At 45.3% G+C, this 27,266-nt stretch overlaps 1 protein-coding gene across 3 annotated transcripts in view; it reads right to left on the bottom strand.

The window, feature by feature from the left end:
• Window positions 1-24,095, bottom strand: part of JADE1 (jade family PHD finger 1) — a 186,156-nt gene extending 162,061 nt beyond the window's left edge. Inside the window, exon 1 of one of the 3 annotated variants that reach the window (XM_073603792.1) lies at window positions 23,991-24,095. The gene's annotated coding sequence lies outside the window, so the exon portion shown is untranslated. Of the gene's footprint in view, window positions 1-23,639; window positions 23,965-23,990 lie in introns of those variants that run through there. The other 2 variants (XM_073603793.1, XM_073603791.1) reach the window with 2 other exon arrangements.
• Between the last annotated feature and the right edge of the window lie 3,171 nt (window positions 24,096-27,266).

Here is a 27,266-nt window from a genome sequence, read left to right as displayed (position 1 = left end):
CGCTTCCTGTGGGGACTCAAAAGGTGTTCTGATCAACCCTTGTAGCACCAGAGATAAATCCCACTTAGGAAAAGATTTAAAAGGTACCGGCCTAAGCCTGGCCAATGCTTTGAAGAATCTAACTATAAATGGTTCCTGAGATAACTTTCTCTCGAGAAACACCGACAAGGCAGCTACCTGGACCTTCAGGGTACTGGCTGCCAGCCCCATCTCCATACCCTCATTGAGAAACTCCAATATTGAGGGCAATTCCTGTGGTGAAAATTTTTTAGTCATGCACCAGGAATTAAACCGCTTCCATGTCTTAAAATAAATACCCCTGGTAACCTTCTTTCGGCTACTTAACAGGGTTGACACCAGCTTATCTGAGAAGCCCCTTCTTCTTAGAAGCTGCTCCTCAGTAACCACCCCGTCAGCCTGAGCTGGTTGATATTTGGATGCTGAAGGGGTCCCTGGGATAATAGATCCTTTCGAAGTGGAAGAACCCAATGTGGTTCCACTGCCATCCTCTGTATGGTTGCAAACCAGGGCCTCTTGGGCCAAAAAGGAGCCACTAGGATCATACTTGTGGTCTCTCGTTGTAGTTTTTTCAACACCAAAGGAATCATTTGAAAGGGGGGAAAGGCATAACACAAGTGGAAGTTCCATGGTTGTGCCAGTGCATCCAATCCTTTCGCCTGATCTTGCCTGTTTAGTGAGTAATAGGCCTTCACCTTTGAATTCTTGTGGGATGAGAACAGGTCTATCTGAGGAGTTCCCCATTTCTCTGTTAATTCCTGGAATACCTCCTCGTTTAGACTCCACTCTGCCTCTAGGATCCTTTCTCTGCTTACAAAGTCGGCCACTAGATTCAGCTCTCCTTTTAGGTGTACCGCTGTTAGGGACTTTACGTTGCTTTCCGCCGAAGACAGCACCTGAACTGACAAGGCTAGCAAGACCTTGCTTCTCGTGCCTCCCTGTCTCGTAACATATGCCACTGCTGTGGCATTGTCTGATAGCACTTGAACATGGTGACCCTGGACTATTTTCTCGAAAGCCCATAGCCCTAGGAGAATAGCCCTTAGCTCCCTCCAATTGGAGGATCTCCTGGCCTCCCTGTTTGTCCAATTCCCCTGAGCCTTCCAGGTGGGCGCCCCAACCCCAGGAACTCGCATCTGTTGTTAATCTCCTCTCCTGGGGAAAACACCAGAGCAGGCCCTTGTCCAGATTGGAGTGACTCCTCCACCACCAGAGCTTCCTCTGAACTCTGGGGGATATTATCATTTTTTCTAGGGACTCTCCATAGGACCAATTTTCCAAAATTGTCTGTTGAAGTTCCCTTGCGTGTAAACGTGCCCACTGTACTGCAGGTATTGCTGCAGTAAGGAGCCCCAAGACAGACATCGCTGCCCTGATAGAAACTGGCAGGTTTGTCTGGGTCTTTTTTACCGCGTTCTGAAGTTTTACTATCTTCTCCTCTGGGAGGTAGATTTTCTCCTGTATGGAATCGATAGTGTAACCTAGAAACGTTATTGCCTGTGATGGGATCATGTTCGATTTTTCCTTGTTTATTAACCACCCCAGGCTCTCCAGATGACTCCTTGTCCTTTGAGGCCTCTGCCAGAATCTTTGTGAATATCCTCAGAGAGGATGACAGCCCGAAAGGGAGAGCTCTGAATTGCAGATGTATGATAGACCCTTCTATCCTGATCGCAAATCTGAGGTGTTTTTGTGATGCTGGGGCTATAGGCACATGGAGATATGCATCTCTCAGGTCTATGGATACCATAAAGCAGTTTAGGGTCAGGAGACCCTTTACCGAAAAGATCGTATCCATCTTGAACTTCTTGTACCTGAACTTCTTGTACCTGACCGCTCTGTTGAGAATCTTCAGGTTCAGGATTAATCTGAACTTGCCTGAAGGCTTCTTTACCAGAAAGATGTGCGAATAGCACCCCTGTTCCACTTCTTTGGGGGGAACATTTACTACCACTTTCTGCTGAATTAACGCATGAAGAATTGCTGACATTGCTGTAAGCTTTTCTGGGTCTCTGGGAGCCTGAGTTATATAAAACCGAACCGGAGGGGGTTGGGCAAATTCCAGTCCGTAACCCTGCCTTATAGTCTTGAGGATAAACGGACTGTCTGTTATCCTCTGCCACTGTGGGAAGAAGGTTTGTAACCTTGCTCCCACAGACGGAGGACAGTCACTGGCTCTTTGTATTTGGGGTAGGGGGGCCAAAGAGTACCCCTGACTTGACCCTGCCTCTCTGAGACCTCCAAGGTCTTTTATATCCTGTCTCCTTTGCGTCTGAGGTTTTCCGAAAAGGACGAAAATTTTTGTTGCCCTGAGGAACCCCCTTTTTCTTAATGGGGAAGGCCTTCTTCTTGTCGGCCGTTCTTTCAAGAATGGCTTCAAGACCTGGGCCAAAAACCAAATCCCCTTCAAAGGGTAAACCACATAACTTGGTCTTAGAGGCTGTATCCCCGGTCCAAGTCTTGACCCATAGAGCTCTGCACGTTGAATTGATAAGAGCAGATGATCTGGCCGACATCCTAACTGATTCAGCCGAAGCATCTGCTATATATCCAACTGCTTTCATAAGCACTGGTAATGTCTCCAAAAGATCCTCGATATGAGCTTTCAGTTGTTCCAACCAGTGCTCCAGGTTTCTGGCTACCACTGTTGGATGCCATAGCTGGCTTTAGATTTGCTAGGGTGGAATCCCAAGCTTTCTTCAGCAGGGAGTCAGCCCTCTTGTCCATGGGATCCTTGAGGATACCCAAGTCCTCGAACGCAAGGTCAGTGTTTCTCGACACTTGAGAGAAGGCCGCATCCAGTCTAGGCTTTTTGTTCCAGACCTGTGTGCTATCTTCCTCAAAGGGAAACCTGCGTTTGAGGGATCTAGAAAAGGGGGCCCTCTCTGGGTCCTTCCATTCTCTTTTAATTGTTTCTGACAGAAACTTGTGCACCGGAAACATCCTGTGTTTCACTTCACCCATGCCTTGAAACATTTTGTCGTGTAACGACAGCAGGGTTTTATCCTCTGTAATATTTAGAGTAGTGTGGATAGTTTTTAGCAGATCATCCACCTCCTCTAGAGACCATTTATATCGAGAAGAAGAAGAAGATTCTTTCTCTTCCTCTGCTTCTTCCTCCAATTCCGTAGCCACGCTACGATTTTCCTCCTCCGAGTCACTGTCACCCCTATACGCAGAAACAGAAGACTGGGAACGAGGTACTGAGCTGCCTGCGGCTGGACGTTTGTCAAGGTAAGATTTAAATGACTCAAAAGTATCAGCCAAATCCTTCCTAAACTAGCTCAGTAAATCCTGCTGAACCACAGGTGCACTAGGAGTGGTTTCCTCCTTCACTAAGTCTGCAATACATCCCTTGCATAACACTTTTGCCCAGGACTCTTTAAGCACATTTTTACAAGATGGGCATTTTCTTTTAACAGAAAAAGACGAATGTTTGGTCTTTTCTTTTGCCTTCTGAAATACACAAATAGATAAACCTATAAACAAACAGCATGCTGAAAAGGAAATGGAGGAGCTAACACTTTAACGCCCCTCCTATACTCAGCCAGTAAATCCCCCCACAGATTTACTTCACAATCTTAAAACACATTTACTTCCTGCTTCCATACACAGGAAGAATGTTGCAGGCTCTTTAAAAATTTTACCAAAGAGGGAACTAAAACATGCCCATAGAGTAAGTTACAGAGACCGCTGTCCCCGCTTACCTGGGCCTGGCTGACATTTGTGGCTCCTGCTCCTGCCACCGATTGTTCCTCCTCCATGCTGCAGGATTTGCAATGGCGTTTGGTGCTTTTTTAAAGTTTCCCGGTCCGCTCGCCACTGCGAGGGCCGGAAATGACGTCAGCCGTCGGAGGCCTGCCCTCCCCTCCTGCGTTCCAGCTGCCGGAACTGGAAGCAGCATTGCGCTGCTCGAGGTCCCGCCCCCGGCCGTAGTGACGCGCTTGCCACCAGAACCCGGAAGGCTGAGCTATGGGGGTGAAAAGGAGACGCCGCTCCTCCCTAGCTAGCCGCCGGTCTAAAGGAGCGGAGACCCCAGCAGCCTAATCCTCGCCGGATATGAGGAGGGGAGGACGCCGGAGCAACCCCCGCACGTAAAGGGAGGAAGCTAGGCTGGCCTGTGAAACAGAAAGAAAACAACAACCGGTATGCCCCAAACTCTCTCCACCTGGAGACAGCGCAGCACACCCCTGGCTCCCTGCAGCGCTTCCACCATGGCGGAGGAAACACTACAACTGAGACCATGGTGGAAGTGTCCGATCTTTAAAGAAAAAACTGACTGCAGTGTTTCCTGGGAAAAGTGGGTGGAGCTGCGCTCTCTCCAGGTGCTGTCCTGAAAGACGAGGGGAGAAAAATCTCTTGTACGATACCAGATCGTACGATTTTCGTTTAATTAGTACAGTTGTCAGAAAATACAATACATTACATCACTTCAAAATAGTTTTTCTATCGTATGAGAATTTTCGTAAGTTTAATAACCTCTTCAATTACTATTTGCGACTAGCAAGTGAAAAAAGTTGAACGATCCGTCATTCGAATTACGGATTGTGTGTACGGGAGCATTAGGTTACACGCCTCCTCCAAATTCTCACAGATTCCTATCGAACAACAAAGCAGTCCATCTCAATAGCAGACTAATAGGAATTAAGAAACGGGGTTAAAAGTGAGCAGGAGAGTACAGACATAATCTGAAATATTGATGGTTTGTCTGTTTAAGCCAGGGAACCTCAAACTGGTGGCCCTCCAGCTGTTGCACAACTACAATTCCCATGAGGCTTTGCAAAGCTGACAGTTACAAGCATGACTCCCATAGGCAGAAGCACGATGGGACTTGTAGTTCCGCAACAGCTGGAGGGCCATCAGGTTGAGACTCCTGGACTTTAAGCCCTTGTTCACACCATGTGCAAAGACGTGTGGTTTTCTGCACCTGCCTCTGCAAGGGAACAAATTAGGGCTGCAACTAATGATTATTTTCATAATCGATTAGCTGGCCGATTATTGTTTCGATTAATCGGTTAATAACCTTTAAAAAAAAAGTGTGGTGTATAATTTAGTTAATATGTAAAGTTTTTTTTTAAAAAAGGCAATTTATTCTTAAATATCTCTATGCAGTGGTAAATATCAATATAAACCTATATGGTTAGGGAGCAAAATATCTAATCCACTCTGAGAATAATAGACAGAAGAGATATACTGTTATATGCTATTAGAGGAGAGATATACTGTATATACTATTAGAGGGTGAATCTATCATCAGACTCAAGAGATCAAATTTTTTATTTAAAAAACAATGTCTTCCTTCAAAAAAAAAAATGTACTTTTAAGAATGTTCGTTCAATTTTCTAATCGTTAGTGGGGTCAAATCGACGTTAATTTTCAACCACAGTGACGGGAAAATTTGGAAATAGAAAACTTCTTGGTCAAAGGAATTTTCAGACAGTGTATGTGGTTTTCGTTCAGAAATTACATTCATTTTAAAAACAGAAATTTTTAACAACATTCTTTCAGTCAACGAATGTACAAAGATTTTTCGTCTGAATATTCTCGTCTGAAAATTGATCCGTGTGGCCAGCATAAGGCTCAGTACACACCTATGCAATTTGCTTTTGACCTGTTTCTGCAGTGCGTTTTGATTTTTGCGTACGTGATTTTTCTGCAATTTGCGCTTTTGCATATTTTTTTTGGCCAAATTGTTGTTGGGCATATTAAAAAACACAATATGCTGCAAAAACAATTACATGCTTTTCTGCAGCTTCTCCATTGAAGTATATTGAACCAAAAAAGCACCAAAAAAAAAAAAAAAAAAGTCCCTGACCCTTTCCAGCATAGATGTGAACGTGTCCCCATAGGAAACCATGTAAATGAACTGTAGTGCGTTTCTGCAAAAAGCACCAAAAAACACACAGGTGTGAACCAGGTCTAAGACGTTTAGTAACATAGTGGGATTAAAAAAACTAAAATTAGCCTTTTATAGTACAAAAGAAGCAAATAATCACTACTGTAAGGGGGCCATTTTTTGTACTGTGGAACTGTGAAAGTAATATTTTCAGTAGCGATTATTTGCTCTTTTTGTACTATAAAGGGGTCATTTTAGGTTTTTTTAACCTCATTATGTTTCTGGACGATTAATCGTTTATGAAAATAGTAATCGATTAATTTCATAGCTGATTAAATCGATTAGTTGTTTCAGCCCTAGAACAAAAAAAAAAAATAGTTTTTATGTGCTGTGTTCAAAACAATGTGTGTATTTGTGAGGTGTGTATTTTTTTTTTTTTTTTACGACAAAACACCAATATTGTGGTGTGAACAGGGTACATAAACAATGGTTTTCTTTGTGGCCTTGCAGAGAGAGACCTTTGTTAGAAAACCTCATGTCTCTGCACATGGTGTGAACAAGCCCAAAAGATTCCATCCAAGTCAAATCTGTGGCCTTTTCCCCCCCATCAATTTTTAAGAACATTTGGTGTGAATGACAAGCATACCAGTGAGCAATAACAGCTTCTGCAGCAATGTTCAGACACTTCTGGGTGCAAGTCAAACTGCGTCTGTGACCTGCGTTTAGGTGGACTTTTGCATTGCACTGATACCCACTGCAGATCACAAGTGCAGTGCGTTTTAAACGTGCACAAAACACTGGTTTCCTGCAAGGCGTTCTGGTGTGAACTTCCACTTAAAATTAAACTCTTTTCTATTTGCACAGGACTTCGTAATTGTCAGTTTTTTTTTAACCCATGTATCTAAATTGGAGAGATTTCCCTTTACTTTCTGCAATAATCCCCTTTTAGACAGTTGTCACCCAAAGGAGAGTCTCCAGTAGAGCTGCACAATTGATCGTTTTATCGCGATCTCCATTCACCTCCCCTGACAATCTCTCCTGCAGAGGTTTGATTCTTTCATAAAAACAAGTGGAGAGACTATCTGCTCACTCAGCTGTCAAAAGAAAGCATCAGGGCATTCTGCCAAGTCTTAACTTGAAACATTGTAACTAAGCTTCCTTCTTAGATCAAAGGGATAGAACTTCTGTGTAAATAAATAATCTGGGCAGTCTGCCAAGTTTTCAACAACCTGTAAATGCAGGAAGTTTAACCACTTAAAGTCTAAATCTTTTTCTGACACTTCTTTCTTAAAGCGGAGCTGCACCCGCATTTATGACAATAGCTGTAGAGGATCACCGCAATGTCCTAATGAAAAAACGGCGCTTTTTTTTCCCACTGTACCTTTGTTGTTCAGATCATCTTTTTTGTGTTCCAGGACGTACAGCCTGCAGATATGGGCGGGTTTAGTGTGGCTAACTTGTCATTTCCTATTAGCCGCACTGGCTCCTGGGAGCTTGTGTCATTGTTCCCAGGAGTCAGCGTGGTGGCCTGGCGTGAGTTATCGCGAGATTTCAATCCTGGAAGTGAACCCGAGCTGTTTACGGCGCTCCGATTTATGGTTACTGCGCATGCGCGAGATCGGGAATACAACGGGCGGTGCATGCTGGTCGATCAGCGGCACAATATCCCAGAAGAGGATGCCTGTGGGCTTCACATGCCCACAGGCAAGATGAGAACCGTCATTAGAAATGTTTAAAAGTTAATTTTTTGGGAGAAAACTTACATCCGAAAGTAACAGAAACGGAAAAAGTGAGTAACAAATTTCAATAATATAATCTTTGTCATTTTCCAAAAATAAAAAAAAAAGTTGTAGACAGTGGAACCCCGCTTTAAGTTAAAATCAATATTATTTGCTAGAAAATTACTTGGAACCCCCAAACATTATATATATTTTAGCAGAGACCCTAGAGAATAAAATGGCAATTGCTGCAATAGCTTATGTCACACTGTATTTGCCCAGCGGTCTTTCAAATGCAATTTTTTTTGGAGAAAATACACTTCAATGAATAAAAAAAAAACAAAAAACTAAACAGTAAAGTTAGCCCAATTTTTTGTTTTAATGTGAAAGATGATGTTATGCCGCGAGAATCGTGATCTATCTTCTAAGCAAAAAAAATCGTGATTTTCATTTTAGCCAGAATCGTGCAGCTCTAGTCTCCAGTAGACATATTATATTTCAATTCCTGCTTTAGTGACAACTCAAAAATATAGATGGCCTCTCACTCACTGCCAATGAGTTCAGGAGTTTTTGCTCAACATACACTTTAAATATTAAGGGTAAATTAGTACTAGGTTAGTTACTCAGATTATTGAAGCACAGGGTCAGCATAATAGCCACGCAACTAGCATTTAAAGCGGGATTCCGGCCAGCGAAAAACACTGTAGCTGCTGACTTTAAATAATTACACTTACATGTCCTGGGTGCCCGCGATGTCGGCCGCCTGAGGCCGACCCGTCCCTCGGCACTGCCATCCTAACTAATGGAAACAGGCAGTGGAGCCTTGCAGCTTCACTGCCACTTTCCTACTGCGCACGTGCAGCGCAGCGCTCTGTGAATGGCCCCGTGGTTTTCTGGGAACACACACAGTTCCCAAAAAGCAACGGGGCCGCTCACCGAGGAACAGGACACGCCGCGGAATAGAAAGAGGCAGATTAGGAAGACTGCCTAGCAACAAGGGTTCAGGTAAGTTTAAATTTTTTTTTTTTTCAAATGTTTTTTATTTTTTTAAAGATTTTTTTGGAGCAATTTTTTTTTTCAGGGTGGCCCTCCACTTTAAAGAAAAGGGGCCAGGAACAGCCATGTTTTTCATTCTGAAAAGTTTGAGTAGAATATATTTTTTGCTGCTGTGTCCCTAATGGGGAGATTCCTCTAATTTCCTCTAAGGACAGGAAGTCCAGGGAAATTTCTCCAATGGAGAACGACCAAATTTTTTTTTTTTTTTTTTAGAAGAATAGGATAGAGCTAAGAGCTGGTTCACACCACTATTTCTGCGTTCCAGACGCACTTCTGCATGCGCGTTTTTGATGTGTTCCAGTCCAATTTTTCCCCCTCAACTGAGGACATGAGAGTTGAGGTACAATTTTAATGTGATGTTCTACATTTGACTGCACTGGAACTCACTGCATTGGTGTGGTGTGAACTAGGGCCATTGGAAACCATGTTAAACACTGCCCATGCATTTTTTGATGCAGAATAAAAATGCACTGGACTGCATCTGATGTAAATCTTTTTTCTTCAGCATTTTTATTTCTTCCTGTATCAGTGGCAACCATTCCCCTGAAAACGTGTCTCGCAGTCAAAGGAAAAGGGAAGAAAGGGAAAATATCTCCACATATAGCAAAAAAAAAAAAAAATTGGCTAAGTTAACCACTTGCCGACCGCTGCACGCCGATATACGTCTGCACAATGGCAGCGGTGGGCAAATGGTCGTACCTGTATGTCCCCTTTAATTGGCGGGACTAGTGGACGCGCCGCCGCCTACAGCGTGCCCGTGGGACCGCGGACTCTGTATCCACCGGTCTCCGGGCGATCGTGTTATGGAGCCGCAGAACGGGGAAGTGCCTACGTAAACAGGGCATTTCCCCGTTTTGCCTTGTGACATGACAGAGATCACCGCTCCCTGTCATCGGGAACAGTGACCGATGTCATGCGAGTGGAAGGCCATCCCCATAGTTAGAATCACTCCCTAGGACACACTTAACCCCTTCATTGTCCCCTAGTGTTTAACCACTTCCCTGCCAGTGTCATTTTCATAATAATCAGTGCATTTTTATAGCACTGATCGCTGTATAAATGACAATGGTCCCAAAATAGTATCAAAAGTGTACGATGTGTCTGCCATAATGTCGCAGTCCCGATATAAATCGCAGAACGCTGCCATTAATAACAAAAAAAAATAAAAAATTAAACAATAAAAATGCCATAAAACTATCCCCTATTTTGTAGACGCTATAACTTTTGCGCAAACCAATCAATATACACGCTTATTGCTTTTACCAAAAATATGTAGAGGAAAAAATGTGTTAGAGATAGATAGATAGATAGATAGATAGATAGATATTTTGGGGGGATATTTATTATAGCAAAAAGTAAAAAATATTGTTTTTTTTTTTAAACTGTCACTCTTTTTTTGTTTCTAGCGCAAAAAATAAAAACCGCAGAGGTGATCAAATACCACCAAAAGAAAGCTCTATTTGTGGGAAAAAAAGGACGTCAACTTTGTTTGGGTGCCACGTCACACGACCGCGCCACTTTCAGTTAAAGCGATGCAGTGCCGAATCCCAAAAAATGCTCTGGTCAGGAAGGGGGTACATTTTTCTGGGGCTGAAGTGGTTAAAGTAGAGTTCCACCCAAAAGTGGAACTTCTACTTTAAGCACTACTCGCCCCCTTACATGGCATGTCATTTTGTATGGAAGTGGGTATCTAGTTTTGACAGGTACTTGCTGTCCCACTTCCTTTGCCTCTATGCCTAGGCGGCAACTCCTCTCCCTCTCTGCAATCTTCTGGGGCATGTCGCAGGTACCAGAAAATTGCCTGGCCACTAAGATCGCAGCACGACTTGCGCAATGCATGCCCGGCTGTGAAGCCACAAGCTGTCACAGTCGGGTGCGCACACTTGCAATGAAGGCTCCACCGAGAGGAGGGGGAGAGGAGGGAGGCTTCTGGCGGCCGCGTCGGCTAAACCGTGGGACATGTGAGTGTTTTTTAAAAGTCAGCAGTTACACTTTTTGTAGCCGATGACTTTTAATAAACTTACAAACGATTGGATCTCCACTTTAAGCTTCCTGCAGACAGCTGCAAAAGGGACTTACAGCATACGTTCAGACGCAATTTTCTGCACAAGAGTCACAGATGTAGCATATAATCTGCTGCCTGTCTAAATCAATTACAGGTTGAAATACGCAGTGGATAAGCACATCCGAGTGGTACTTGTGTAAAGGGCGTATTTAACAGACTGCTGGCAATAGGCTGTATTCGTGAATTCCAGGCACAAAATTACACCCAAATATATGGCCATTGTGCAACTGCTGCCTGCATGAAGCCTAAAGGCTTTAAAGCATTGTTAAACACCCCCCCCCCCCCCCCCCCCCAAATGCATTATATTGCACCTATTCTCAGATGTGCAGGCTACCTTCTTTTTCAGGCTGATTTTCCACTTGTTGATCCAACCAGTAGGTCTGTTATTTTTTAACAGACCAAACTGTCCAACAAAATTGTCAGTTAGGGGGTTGGGACAAACCATTTAACACTGAAAGGGGTGTTTACAATTGTCAGCTTTTAATCATTTGTGTCAAACCTTTATCCCAAAAGGAAAAAAAAATGCTGTAACTGCTTTATAAGCGTTAGCTGGAGTTCGACTTCAATCTGTTAGCCAAGTCCCATCTAAATGCGCAAGTGCATCTCACAATACCCTCTCCTCATACTGACACTGCTGTTGCCCAAAAAGGTCTCTGTTGCACCTTCATCCAGTACTGGCAAATATGTGCACCGTTCATCCAGAGTGGAAGCACCCCAAGACTAGGCTTACACCTATTTTTTCAGTGCATTTGCAGAAACGCACTACAGTCCATTTAACATTGGTTCCTATGGATCCGCTTAAAGTGGAGTTCCACCCACTTTTACAACTCTTCAGCATCCCTCACTAAACTGTGCACTGTAAACAAATTGGATATTTTTTTATTTTTTTTCTCAGCACATACTGTATATTTGCTGTATTCATTTTTCACTTCCTCCTCCCTGGCCGCGGCCCATCGCATCATTTCCTGTTTGCAATGCCTTCTGGGAAGGGGCGGCAACTTCCTCTGAAACTGCCGTTGCTATGGAAACCTGACCTGAAACCTATTACACTGCTTGTGCTGCACTGAGCATGTGCGAGATCTGCAAGGATGAGATCCAGGAAGAAATACAGTCTGGCTTCAGATGCCCACACTTAAGATGGCCATGGCCTGCTGTAAGTTTATAAAACAAACTACTGCTATAAACTAACAAAACAGACCTTAGTTTACAGACTAACTTTACTAGAATACATTAAGCTTGTGTATTATAGGGGTATTTTTATTTAAAAAGTATAATTTCGGCCAGAACACCACTTTAACAACTATGAAGTTTTCACCAGTGCGTTTTTTGGAAATGTGCAGGCACTTGTGTTTTTGGCTCCACAGGCTTCAATGGAATCGCACAAAAAACGCATGTACATGCTTTTTTGTTACATTTTCTGCATGACAACAGACACTTCCTTCTAGCAACATTACCAAATCCCAAAAACACAAAACACATTAAAAAAATTACAAATTTTGCTGAAAAAACGGGCCTCAAAAAAGCATTAATCGCACATGCATAGATGTAAATCTTGCCTAAGACAGAAGTGAGTTACTGGCCGCATACACCAAATGAAAATAAAGAAAAAAAATAAATCGAATGCAGCCACCACATCTGAGGTCCAGGAAGCTGCCACTGGGACAATTAGAAGGATTGGGATTCTGTGTTATCAGGTGCAGTAAAGCGTAGTCAGGCACAAGGAAACAAACAGAAAAACACTCACGTGTGAATAGGGGCTAATTACCTTGTGGTCACACTAATCAAATATCTTCCAATACATTCTGAGTCACTGCCCAACACAAGTATGTGGACTAAGAATTCTGACATGACTCTTTGCAACTGGTATTTTCTGAAGGTAAGCGAGCGATGGCATCTGACATTTTTTTTTTTTTTTTTTTTTTTGTGTTAACCACTTAAACCCTATCGCAATTTTAAAACAGCACTTGGAACAGGTGCTTTTTAAATCACACTCATGTCTGCTATACCTCCCGGGAGTGTGTAAATATTTGTAAAGCTGACTGCTTTCATGTATAAGTGATACGAGCAGCTGTAAAGCTGCCTGACCACTTCCATAACAGGCACAATATGTCAATCCCCCACGTATACCAGGTTCCGCTGTCCCACCTGTGGCCCTGTGCGGTCATGGTGGGTGTAGCTAGGAAGGGTGCCAGAAGCTCTACTAACATCCGTTCATAGACTTCCCTCTCCTGAGAATGGATCAGAAAGGACATGTATGACATCACTTCCTGGTCTGGGGCTGTCAATCACAGGTTTTAAACATCCCCATATACATACAAAAATGGATGGGTTGGGGCACCAATGTACAAAAATGCCAATTGCCTTAAACATTACATATCCCTGAGCTTACCAGAGAGATCATTCTAGCACCAGAGCTCCAATGCAACGACCGTATAAACTTAGATATACGGCGGCAAGGCAAAGCAGAAACATGGATCCATGCCTTCCCCTAGTAAAAGCACCTCCACACAGCACACAAACACTGGTTAGGCACACCGTTACCCCTTTGGTCACCCCTGATGTCAACCCCTTCCCAACCAGTGTCTTTAGTACAGTGACAGTGCATATTTTTTAGCACTGATCACTGTATTCGTGTAACAGGTTCCCAAAAAGTGTCAAAAGTGTGAGGCTGGGTTCACACTATTGAGAATTGGATGCGGATTTCTTCGCATAGCAGGAGATTATGACTGGTTCTCTATGTAGCCGGTTCACACATCTCCCGAGCGAATGGCACAGGAGTCCTGTGCATCTTTTGGTCCATTTCAGATCCGAATTCAGCCAGAAGCCCAGTGCTGTGTGCCGCTTCGCGCTCTAGTGTGAACCCAGCCTGCGTTAGTGTCCGATTTGTCTGCCGCAATATCGCAGTCCCGATATAAGTCACTGATCGCCCCCATTACTAGTAAAAAAAAAAGAAATAAAATACAAATTCCATAAACCTATCCTGTAGTTTGTAGACACTATAACTTTTGTGCAAACCAATCAATATACGCTGATAGGGATTTTTTTTAACCAAAAATATGTAGCACAATATTGGCTGAAATTTATGAAGAAATTTGATTTTTTTACATTTTTTTATTGGATAGGTTTTATAGCAGAAAGTAAAAAAATTTTTTTTTTTTTCAAAATGGCCAGTCTTTTTTGTTTATAGCGTAAAAAGTTAAAACCGCAGAGGTGATTAACCACTTAAAAACCGGGCCTCTTTTTTAGATGTGATGTTTACAAGTTAAAAACAGTTTTTTTGATAGAAAATTACTTAGAAAAAAAAATGCATAATGTTTGGGGGTTCTAACACCCTAGAGAATAAAATGGCAGTCGTTGCAATACTTTCTGTCACACCGTATTTGCGCAGCGGTCTAACAAGCGCACTTTTTTTGGAAAAAATACACTTTTTTAATTAAAAAATAAAACAGTAAAGTTAGCCCAATTTTTTTTTTATATTGTGAAAGATAATGTTACGCCGAGTAAATGGATACCCAACCTGTCACGCTTCAAAATTGCGCTCGCTCATGGAATGGTGACAAACTTTTATCCTTAAAATCACCATAGGCGATGTTTTAAAAAAATTCTACAGGTTGCATGTTTTGAGGTACAGAGGAGGTCTAGGGCTAGAATTATTGTTCTCGCTCTACCGATCGCAGTGATACCTCACATGTGTGGTTTGAACACCGTTTTAATATGCGGGCGCTACTCACGTATGTGTGCTCTTCTGCACAGGAGCTCGGCAGGATGGGACGCGTTTAAAAATATTTTTTTTTAATTTATTTTACATTTTTTATATTTACACTGTTTTAAAAAAAAAAATAAAAATTGTGTCACTTTTATTCCTATTACAAGGAATGTAAACATCCCTTGTAAAAGAATAAAGCATGACAGGACCTCTTAAATATGAGATCTGGGGTCAAAAAGACCTCAGATCTCATATTTACACTAAAATGCAATATTAAAAAAAAAAAATTGTCATTTAAAAAAATTATTTAAAAAAATGGCCCTTTAAGAGCTATGGGCAGAAGTGACGTTTTGACATCGCTTCCGCCCTGCAATGTCATGGAAACGGGTGGGGGCCATCTTCTCCTCACTCGTCTCCATGCACAGCCACCGAGAGAACCGGATCTCCTCCGCCGCTGCCGACGGCTCCGGTAAGTGGCGGAGGGCACCAGAGCGTGGCGGGAGGGGGGCCCTCTCCTGCCGCCAATAAAAGTGATCTTGCGGCGAATGTGCCGCAGAGACCACTTTTATCTTTTAGCCGTACGCCGGCCAAACACGAGGATACCGGGGTTATGGCAGCAAGCTGCTGCCATAACCTTGATATCCGTCCTCAAAGTAAGGACGTATATCGGTGGTCGGCAAGTGGTTAAATACCACCAAAAGAAAGCTCTATTTGTGTGGAAAAAGAAGGGACATCAATTTTGAGTACAGCATCACATGACCACGTGATTATCAGTTAAAGCAACGCAGTGCTGCATCGCAAAAAATGGCCTGGTCATGAAGGAGGGTAAATCTTCCAGAGGTCAAGTGGTAAACTAATGACCTGAAAGGCCTTTTAAAGAAATGCCTAGGGAAAATATAGCGTATTTTCGCCATTTCACGGGAGCGCATAATTTTAAGGTTTGACACCTTGGGCATTTACTTGGTGTAAGCTCAATTATAATTTATCAAAAATTAAAAAGAAAGGTAATATCTCACATTTATGTACCCTAAAATTAACTTTAGTGTATTTAATGTACTGGAAGTTTGCATTTCATAAACCATAGCGCTAATATCCTGCAACATAAAAACTGAAACCACCATTTTCTAAGGTGCGTGCTTCGGAAAATATATAATGTTTGGAGTTTTTAAGCAATCTCCAGGCCTAAGATGCATTCCTTGCATTAAAGTGGATGTAAACCTGATTCATGAAATTTGACCTGGGTACATATATCTGTAGTGTTTACTTATCTCTCTCCAAAGCCCCAAGTCCCGTGTCTTTCTGCAGTTTCGTTCCTCTTATCAGTAGGATAAATTCTGACAAGTTCTCTGACAACCGAGCTAAAACCAGCCTGAAATTTTTGTGGGGGTGGGTGCTATAAATAGATTAGCAGAGAGCTTGTCTTGTCTCAGCACAGCTCTCTGCACATTCCTTCCTTCCTCTGCCTATGCGGAGGGGGGGGGGGGGGCTTTCCTCCAATCAGCTGTCACACAGTGTATGCAAAGAATCCACTTCTACTGCTGAATGAGGAAGTAAAAATTATAACATGATGCAAGAATTCAAAAGAATATAGCAAGCTGAAGACAGCAGATATGCATGCAAGGCGTCATACAAACAGATGTTCTTAAAAACAAACTGTAAAGCTAGTTCCAACACCAGGAAAAAAAAAAAAAAGCGTTTTGCACTGGTGTCAATGCGCGTTTAGCCGCGCTAGCTTTTAGCCACCTTTCTCTGTCTCTATTTAAAATCAATGGTTCCCTATGGGAGCCCATTGATTTGAATAGATGTCGCACCAGAAGTCAGATCAAGATGGTCAAAGACATGCTGGTAGGTTAATTGGGTCCTGTCTAAATTGTCCCTAGTATGTATGAATGTGAGTTAGGGACCTTAGATTGTAAGCTCCTTGAGGGTAGGGACTGATGTTGTGAATGTACAATATATATGTAAAGTGCTGTGTAAATTGACGGCGCTATATAAGTAACTGAAATAAATAAAATCCAACTTGCGGTGCGACTTGTGTGCTGAGAATCTTGAAGGGGAACCTCACTAAAACGTAAATAATTTTGGACCCTTCGGTCTGGTATGGATCTTATGGGGAACCCCCCCCCCCCCCCAAGATCCGTGTCAGACCCTCATCCGAGCACGCAGCCCCGGCAGGTCAGGAAAAAGGGGGGGGGGGAGCGAGCGCTGCCCCCCCCCTCCTGGACCATACCAGGCCACATGCCATCAACATGGGGGGGTGGGCTCTGCGCCCCCCACCCCCCCCACCCCAAAGCACCTTGCCCCCATGTTGATGAGGACAAGGGTCTCTTCCAGACAACCCTTGCCCGGTGTTTGTCAGGGTCTGCGGGTTGGGGCTCATAGGATTCTGTCCCTAGATGTGAATGTATTCCTATGGGACATGTTCACATCAATGCTTTTTTAACTGCTGCATTTTTGCAAAGGGCCAGGAACTTTTTTTAGATGCAAAACGGTGCGTTTTTGGTTTCATATACTTCGATGGAGAAGCTGCGGAAAAGCATATAGTGCAGGTTTTTTTGCCACGATTGTACCACAAATTGGCCAAAAAACAATAGCATAAGGAATGCAAAACGCAGGAAAAATCGCATGTGTAAAAATGCAAAACGCACTGCAGAAATGGATCAAAAGCAAACTGCATAGGTGTGAACCAGGCCTTGCATTGCACCCGCAGTGTAAGAAAACGGCACTACATCAGTGTGAAAGTGCCCCAACTACTGCAATACTGGTGAGATTTTGGCACCCAGAGTTGGGCTTTAAACTAGCGTTTCCCCACTACAGAGAGCCGAAAAAGGCAAGTTTTCCAGATCTCCGTACAGCCACATGAAATAATCTGTGTGCTTCTTTCACACTGAGCTCAATCAACTAAATAGAGGCCTGTGAAGTATTACCAGTTGACAGTCCTCGAGCAGCAGAATTTGGAAACACTGGTATATGGATACAAAACTGCAAACAGCAAGTGATTAGCTTTTGCAACACATCATACTATATATTTTTTTCTGTTTACAATAGTATTTTAATTCAAAGGGGCACACTAATGCAAAGGCAGAAAAAAAACAAAAGAAATCAATCTGACCATAAATCGGACATAAACATGCATAATTCATGTAGTCAAATCTGCTCTGTGCTGTGAAAATCCATGGTGGGCCCTGGAAGTTAACAAAACAAACCTCATCAAACATAAGCTTTGCTGTACAAGTGTTATTTCTTCACCACAAAGTAAAAGCTGATTGTATATTGGCAATGTTTTGGCAAGCTGTACTGTTACTATGTTTACATAGAATCAGCTGACTCAGAGATCCCTCCTGGAAAACACAAATCAATGGGTGGTTTCCCCAACAGCTGATCACACCAGGTGCTAACCAAAGGGAGGTAAGATCCAGCAGTCCTACACAACATCTGAAGTGTACTGCAGGCAAGGCTCAGTCTAGGGGCTGAAAGCGTTACATATTTCCTCCCCACCCACTCATCTAGACAGTTCTAGAAAGCACATCCCTCCTGACTCTGCATAATGCCACCAATACTGTCACTACACTGAGTAACCAGGCTATTCAGAAGAGTTACATAAGTGGAGGCTGACACTGCACTTTATTTAGAGTGGAAGAAATGGCATGCCTGCTGCCTATGTTCATCCATATATTAGGCTTTTTACAGCTATGAATCAATTCCCTCATTTGTAACCACTACAGTCTGCATACAGAAGTACATAGGGATCACCTCACATAGCCTCAAGGCTTAAAAATAAATAGGAAGTGCTGTCTAGGCCACATCTGTCTGCATGTGATGACTTCCAGTGAAATTGCAACACATCCCACCTCTGGCAGTAAAAAGAACCGTTACAATCACAACACACAAATATGCCATAAAGCATTGTGTGAACTTTCAGTAGCCACGTGTTCCACTAACTGACCCCCCCCCCCCCCCCCCCATTGGTGCAAATGAGGCGGCAGTAAAGTAAACACCGGGAGGTTTTCCCTATGACCGTTCACCACACAATGCAAATGTTCAACATGACATGGGCTGCTGATTGGCTTATTTGCTTTCTAAGCAGAGAACGCAAGCCGTTGCACAAAGCCTGAGCCAAGCGTGGATCATTAACCCTTCTGTAGCCTGCAGATCTGCATTAGGGTGGAAGGAGCAGGCACAGCCCTGGCACCAGCAGTGACAAGACTTGCAGCCCATGCACCTGCCCCACCCCTTCTCTCACGTGGCAACCACAGACTCCCCAGCGTTTGAATCCTGGGGCAGTGCTTCAATTGAGAACGTTTAGAAAAGCCCAACATTCCATCTGCTGCAACAACGAGGACTGCACGTGTATAGCCCACACCCGCCAAAAGAATAAACAAACAGCCGTCATTCAGGCTCCCGAGGGGCTGCCCTTCTGTAAGGCTTGCTAGGGATCAGAATTAGAACCCCTTCTCACCCATACAGAGGGTAGGCTCCAAAGGACTAGAACCCTTTGACTGCCAAGAAGAGCAGTGTCTGTTCCAATTATTAAGAGATCCATAAACAGATCCCCTGCTGAATCTGGGAAGAGCAGAACAGATGTCACTTTTGTCACTTCAATTTTTTCCTCACAGAGCTGAACAGACATGTTAGTTTACATCCTTTTACCTCATCTGTCATGTTTAGGGCAGAACGAGGAGGAAAGGAGGCAAAACCAACAAGGAGCTTCCTGACAGGCAGATCTGATCAGAAGGCTCCTCAGAAATGGCTTGTATATCATGGAACTTTTACACTGCATCCACACCTAAGCAACATTTTTCTTGAATGGGGCACCTGTCGTACGCAAGCTCAAGTACCATTTTTTTAGCCCTAAACCAAGTGCATTTGGTGACATGCATTTTGTTAATAGCGAAAGTGCGCAACAAAACACGCAACTGCTACCCATGTTTGGGGTGCATTAAGAAATCATGGCACTGCAAGAACAGCACGTGTTTTTTCTAATTTTCCCATGTCACAGGTGCAAATGCAGCCTTAAGCGTGTATAATTAAACAATCCCCATAGGTGTGGGAGTGTGTGTGTATATATATATATTTTATGTATTTATATTTTACACACATAGGATGCATTAAGGTGAAAAAACACGAGCCTTTACGACCCCTTTAAATGTGCTGCTTGAAGGCAGCACCTGCCAGCTAGGTTCTGAAACAAACGGCCCATTTACCAAGTAAAGGCATTGGCACCCATGTTAACAAGGCCTTATGTCGCGTACACATGAGCGGACTTCTCGTCGGACTGGACTCCTAAGGACTTTGACGGAGTTCCGACGAAACTGACTTGCCTACACATGATCCCACCAAAGCCTGATTGTTTCAAACATGATTGATGACGTACGACCGGACTAGAAAAGGAAGTTCAATAGCCAGTAGCTGCCCTTGCGTCGTTTTCGGTCCGGACTAGCATACAGACGAACTTTTTTTTTCAATAGGAATTGAGTCCGTCGGAAAGATTTGAAACATGTTCTATTTCTAAGGTCCCTCAGATTTTGACAGAAAAGGTCTGATGAAGCCCACACAGGATGGGAACATCCGACGGATTCGTTCCGTCAGACCTTTTCTGCCGGAAAGTCCGATCGTGTGTACGCGGCATTAGGGTTTAAGCTAGCTTGCAGCTGCAACAGTAGACGTGAGCTTGTTTTAAATTTGAACAGCGTGCTTCTGGCCTTAACAGAAGTGACCTAGAGGGCTGTAAAGCCACCCGATCACTTCAATAGGGCAACGATTGTGTAGTGATGTATGCAGAATATCTGTTCACTGATCCTCACTCTGATCTGAGCACTTCCTGGTTCATGACTATTACATCCTGTAGCCAGGAGAGCAGATCTTTATTTTTAGTGCCAGGAAGACTAATAAAGGAGACCTGTCATGCCAGTATTATCACATAGGGGTTTGACAGCCCCCTTGCGATAGTACTGAACTTAAAGTAGAACTATAAGCAAAACATTTTTCTTCATTTTGGATAGAGCAAGAGAGGGTTATAACTAATGTGAGATTTTTTTACCACCATCTGTGTCCCATTGTGGAAACTACCCTTCACTTCCTGTCCCAAAGCCAAACAGGAAGAGAGGAAATCCCTGCAAATAAAAAGGGAATTCCATGGGGACCCCCAGGTCACCATAACTAGTGTTTCCATTGGAAGATTTTCCTTTATTATTTCTTTGGGGACAACCCAAAATTTGGGATTTTCTTTTACCTTCACTGATAATGGTAAACAGGACAAATAGAGAGGGAGAACCTGCTTAACGGGGGCACAGACAGCAAAAAAAAAAACTGACAGGTGTTCTAATCAATCTCCACTCTATCCAAACTAAAAAATAAGTTTTGCCTTTAGTTATAGTTTAAGAGAAAAAAAAAAAGTATAATAAATATATATATATATATATATATATATATATATATATATATATATATATATATATATATATATATATATACATACATACATACACACACATACACCGGACACCCCCCACCCCCACATACACATATAGATACACAGGACACCCCCACACATAAATGGGGATAGTGTAATTATATACTCCTAAAAGATTTTAAGTTGTCGCCCAACAACAAATGACTGAGCTGTCCAATACAACACATATAAAAGCGAGCATCTATGCACGTGTTGCCTCAGCACATACAGTAGCTGTAGACCGAGGCCACAAATGTGTATTTTAGTCTTGGTTCACACTGATGCAGCCTTGCAAGCCACGTTTTGCGTGGGCACAGCAGCCCATTCATTTGAATGGGCTGCTGTGCCTCCTGAAAGGCAGGAAAAAGGTCCCTGCTCCATTTTTGGGATTGCAGCCTGTACGGAACCGCAAGTGCGGTGCATTTCCTAGAGTGGGAGCGATTTCCAGTGTTCCGTTAGGATTAATGGCACCCACACACATCTACGTTTTCCTGTGCAGGTGGTTGCGGCTACAAGAACAGGTGTGGTGCCGTAGTGGCAATCGCCCGCACAGATGTGAACCTAGCTTTAGTGCGTTGAATTTTTTATTTTTTTTTTTTAAATGGCCCATCTAAGGGATAAATCAATAGGTCAAAAGGTCACACAGAGCAATGTTTCCCAACTACAGCCCTCAAGTACCCCCAACAGGTCATGTTTTGTGGATTTCCCCTCAGATGACACGGCTGTGGTATTTACTAAGGCAGTGAAGAACAGGAAGGATTTTTTTTCCCTGCTATAGCAAATTAGGTCATGCTTTACAGGGGTTTTTCGCCTTCCTCTGGATCAACTGTAAATATAGGATTGGGTATATGGGACTTTTTTTTTTTGGTTTAACTGGATGGACTTCTGTCTTTTTACAACCTAACTATGTAGTGAAACTGATCAAATCACCTGTGCAAAATAATGGAAAGCCTGAAAACATGACCTGTTGGGGGTACTTGAGAAACATTGACAGAGCCCCCAACTCCACCTTTCAGCATACTTTACACACCATGACATCAATATGATCCAGCACTTCAAGGGTGTGCCATGTCAGCACACCATACAACTCTGAACCCCCCCCCCCGCATCATGAATCCCACAGACGCCACCATGTCCCCCCCCCCCGTGTCATGAATCCCACAGACGCCACCATGTCCGTCCCCCCCCGCGTCATGAATCCCACAGACGCCACCATGTCCCCCCCCCCGCGTCATGAATCCCACAGATGCCACCATGTCCCCCCCCCCCCGTGTCACGAATCTCACAGACGCCACCATGTGTCCCCCCCCCCCGTGTCACGAATCCCACAGACGCCACCATGTCCCCCCCCCCCGCGTCATGAATCCCACAGACGCCACCATGTCCCCCCCCGTGTCATGAATCCCACAGACGCCACCATGTCCCCCCCCCCGTGTCATGAATCCCACAGACGCCACCATGTCCCCCCCCCCCGCGTCATGAATCCCACAGACGCCACCACGTCCCCCCCCCGCGTCATGAATCCCACAGACGCCACCATGTCCCCCCCCCCGTGTCATGAATCCCACAGACGCCACCATGTCCGTCCCCCCCCCGCGTCATGAATCCCACAGACGCCACCATGTCCGTCCCCCCCCCCGCGTCATGAATCCCACAGACGCCACCATGTCCGTCCCCCCCCGCGTCATGAATCCCACAGACGCCACCATGTCCCCCCCCCCCCCGCATCATGAATCCCACAGACACCACCATGTCCGTCCCCCCCCCCGCGTCATGAATCCCACAGACGCCACCATGTCCCCCCCCCCCCCGCATCATGAATCCCACAGACACCACCATGTCCGTCCCCCCCCCCGCGTCATGAATCCCACAGACGCCACCATGTCCCCCCCCCCCCCGCATCATGAATCCCACAGACACCACCATGTCCGTCCCCCCCCCCGCATCATGAATCCCACAGACGCCACCGTGTCCCCCCCCCCCCCCGTGTCATGAATCCCACAGACGCCACCGTGTCCCCCCCCCCCCCCCGTGTCATGAATCCCACAGACGCCACCATGTCCGTCCCCCCCCCCCGCGTCATGAATCCCACAGACGCCACCATGTCCCCCCCCGTGTCATGAATCCCACAGACGCCACCATGTCCCCCCCCGCGTCATGAATCCCACAGACGCCACCATGTCCCCCCCCCGCGTCATGAATCCCACAGACGCCACCATGTCCCCCCCCGTGTCATGAATCCCACAGACGCCACCATGTCCCCCCCCCCCCGCATCATGAATCCCACAGACACCATGTTTCCCCCACATTACCCCCCCCCTAGACACTATGCACCCCCCAGCCCATATTAAGTCACCCCCCCCCCGTGTGATGGAGCCCATGTTACCTCACACATTATCCTCCAACACTTGGATGGTGCATCATGTCAGCACATGTCCCCCCCCCCCCATTATGTCACACAGTATGACTGAGGAGTTGAATGGTGTCCTCGCACCCTCCATTATATCACACATATGTCCCCGCACGTCGGCCCGGTCTCCCTCACCTCCCCCCGGTCTTCCTTCCTACTAATGCCGGCACTCGGTGCTGGGACAGGGCGGGCGGTGTGTGTTACATTATCAAGCAGCAAACCTTTTGGCGCCATATTAATGACGTACTAGATTATTTTTCTACTAAGCAGCGACCTTGGCACAGCTCCCCCCTCTCCGGGTGTAAAGCCGTGACGAGGATTCACCGAAGCATGCAACAAGCCTGCGAACCCCCCCTCCCCTCCCCCCAGTACACGGTACCTGCCCGGCTGCTCCCGGCCACCTTGTGCGGAGTTGTCTCTGCTCGTCCCCCCTCAGCGATCTCTGATGATTGATTGGTTCCCCAGGTCCGGCCCAGCCGCTCTGGGAGCAGATCGCGTCTCCTCACACACACTGACTGACGTTATTTACTTGTTATGTCGGTGAATCCGAGTGGTTTGTGGGTCACTGCTTCCACAGGGGGGAGCACTCTGATCTCCTGCCAAAATCCGCCACCGAGGGAGGGGGAGGGGGGCACCGGGCGGGAGGGCGCATCATATCAAGCCATCATCAGCGCCTATTACGTACAAACAAGTCTCATTACACAACGTACAGAAGGGACACTCCGCTCACCTGACACACAAAACTTTGTGATCTCCTCGATTTCTACCATCTGTATCTCATTACCCAGAAACTGTTCCCTCTACTTCCGGTCTTCTACACTCTACAGGAAGGAAGACAATACCCATTCATGAAGTATATGTCATTCCTTACCTTCTAAAACAACTATGTGTTCCATAGCTCCCAACTGTCCCTCATTTCGAGGGATTGTCCCTGATTTGGAGCAATGTCCCTCTGTTCCTCATTGTGGTCTCCATATGGTTGTATAGAAAATGCACTTTTTATCTTTTAAAAAGTGTTTCCCACCCATTTTAGGGGCTCGGATATCCCGACCCTCAATAATCATTATTACCACCAATGGCATCATAGCATGAACCGGCAGCCAAAATCCAAGGGAGTGTCCATATCCTTTCACAAATCCTTCCACCCTGAAGTATTAGACTCCCTTGTTAACCCCCCTAGGCCGTTATCTGTTCCTTAAACTAAAATCGAACTCTTCTGTTTTCAATGTGGCTAATGTATATGGACAGAACCAAGACCAGGGGAGCTTCCTATCCGTGGTTCTGAACAAGTTACTCTCTTTTGGTGGTCCCTGTTTCATTCTAGGTGGTGACCTCAATGTGACCCTTTCTCCAGCCATGGACACTTCCTCGGGAAAGCCCTCCATATCCCACACCGCTCTCACACACATAAAGTCACTCCTACATTCCGCACAATTGCATAGCTCCCAACTGTCCCTGATTTCGAGGGACTGTCCCTGATCTGGAGCAATGTCCCTCTGTCCCTCTTTCCCCCTCATTTGTCCCTTATTTTGGTCTGATCTATATAGTAGTATATACAATGCACTATTTAGCTATCAAATAGTGTTTCCCAGTGCTAAAACCTTTCATCCAATTTCTAAATTGCTACATTTGTACATTTCAAAAGCCAGTATAAGGCAATAATAGTGGTAAAAAAAGCTTTTTTTTTTTGGAATTCTCCTTTAAGAGGGCGTGGCAGGGGGTGTTGTCCTATGCCTACATGCTTTTGCTAATAGGTGTCCCTCATTCCCATGTCAGAAAGTTTGGAGGTATGCAATTGGTGGATGTCTGGCGAGTGCAGCACCCATTCGAGAGAGACTACAGCTGTTATTCCGTGGCCCACAACTCCTATAGTCGCATTGACTACTTCTTAGTCTCCCAATCCCTGCTTGATATCCTGCTTAAGGCATCCCTAGGCAACATACTATGGTCTGACCATGCCCCTGCACACCTTAGCCTAGCCCACCCCCCGACAGAACATTCTGGTGGAGTCTGAACATCAGTCTGTTGAAAGACACCCCGTGTGTTGTGGCAGGTTTACAGGCAATTCGGGACTTTATTCAAGACCATCGGTCCAACAACACCAACCCTCTTACTAAATGGGAGACCCTAAAATGCATACTTCGGGGAACTATCATACAACGCGGTTCCCACTTAAAGAAGGCCAGGTCTGCTGACATCACCCGACTATTGTTCATTATAAATACGCTAGAACTAGCACATAAACGTGACTCAGACCCAGCGACATATGTTGACCTCTCTAACGCGCGCAGAGAATTGCTCTGCACTCTAGACGCCAACTCCCTCATAGCTAGGGATTGGGGACGCAACCGGCACTACACTCTGGCCAACAAATGCGGACAACACCTAGCAAGGGTCCTACACCCCCGCCCCACATGTCGACCCATCCAACACATCTGTACTGCAGATCAACAAAAACTCAGCAACACACACGGTATTTCGGACGCCTTCCAGCGTTATTACACTAACCTGTACAACCTACCTCCACTGACCACACCATCCCATGTGGAAGACCTACACCTCTCCAACATGAAGGATTACATTTCAGAGACGGCCCTGCCACAGATAGCTCCCGAGCAGGCAACTGACATGGATGACCCCCTAACGGTAGCGGAATTCCTTACTGTTGTCAAAGGTTTGAAAGCCGGTAAATGCCCAGGTCCTGACGGGTTTTCCCCCAGGTTCTATAAGTCATTTGCGCAGTCCCTCGCCCCGTTAATGTCCACAGCGTTTAATTCTATAGACAATACCCAGCTACCCTCCGGTAACCTTCTGCCCGCTAATATCTCGGTCATACCCAAGCTTGGCAAAGATCCCTCTCAGTGCAGTAGCTATCAGCCGATATCGCTCCTCAACCTCAACGTTAAACTCTATGCAAAGGTCTTGGCAAACCGTCTTTCCCCCCTTTTACTCTCAATTGTTCATAAAGACCAGGTGGGATTTGTTCCTGGTCGCGAGGCCGGGGACATTACCACCAAATCCATCCATCTAATATCCTACATCCAACGCCACAACCTAAAGGCATGCCTACTGTCATTTGACGCCAAGAAGGCCTTTGACCTTGTCAACTGGCAATAATTGCGCCTCTCCCTGGAACAGATAAGCCTTGGTTCCACCTCTGTATCCAAGGATATGGCACTATACTCTCGCCCCTCGGCATCTGTCCTGGTCAATGGCTTCTCCTCCGCACCCTTTCAGATCTCCAATGGCACTCGACAGGGCTTCCCCCTGTCACCCCTGCTTTTTGTCCTAGTGATAGAACATCTAGCCCAGGCCATCAGACATAAGGCATCTATAGTGGGGATCCAGACACCCTCCTCCAACCATAAACTCTCACTTTACGCGGATGACCTGGTCTACGTCCAACAACCACACACGTCCTTCCCCTCCCTCATGCAGGAATTCTGCAGGTTCGGGCCCTTAATATATCCCTACCGCACACGACCCTTACCCGAGTACAGGCTAACTTCCCCTTCCAATGGAGCTCCAGGGGCATCTCTTATCTGGAGATAATGACCCCCCCCCCAATTTATCGGAGCTTTATGCTCTCAATTACCTCCCTTTACTGACCCGGCTTCGGAAGGAACTAGACGCCTGGAACACCACCTCATTGCCCTGGTTTGGTCGCATTAATACATTGAAAATGGACACCCTCCCTAAACTACTTTATTTGTTTCAAACTGTGCCTTTCTCCGTCCCTAAACGTTTCTTTACCTCCCTGCGATCAATGTCCATAAGTTTCATCTGGCACCACGGCATGTCTCGCATCCGTCATGCTCTGCTCACATACCCCAAAACCCAGGGCAGGGTAGGCCTCCCTGACTTTGAGCTATACCACAGGGCGGCTCTACTATCTAGGGTCCTATGATGGCTCCCTCTCCCCTTCCCCAAAGCATCCACCATGGTGGAACAAGACCTGTCCACCCATGACCTCCGGGCCCTACTCTGGGGCTATGGGCAACATCTA

Source organism: Aquarana catesbeiana, linkage group LG01 (assembly GCF_042186555.1).
Source record: "Aquarana catesbeiana isolate 2022-GZ linkage group LG01, ASM4218655v1, whole genome shotgun sequence".
Lineage (NCBI taxonomy): Eukaryota > Metazoa > Chordata > Amphibia > Anura > Ranidae > Aquarana > Aquarana catesbeiana.
The sequence above is the reverse complement of the archived record's forward strand: the minus strand, read 5'-3'. Positions and strand labels throughout refer to the sequence as shown.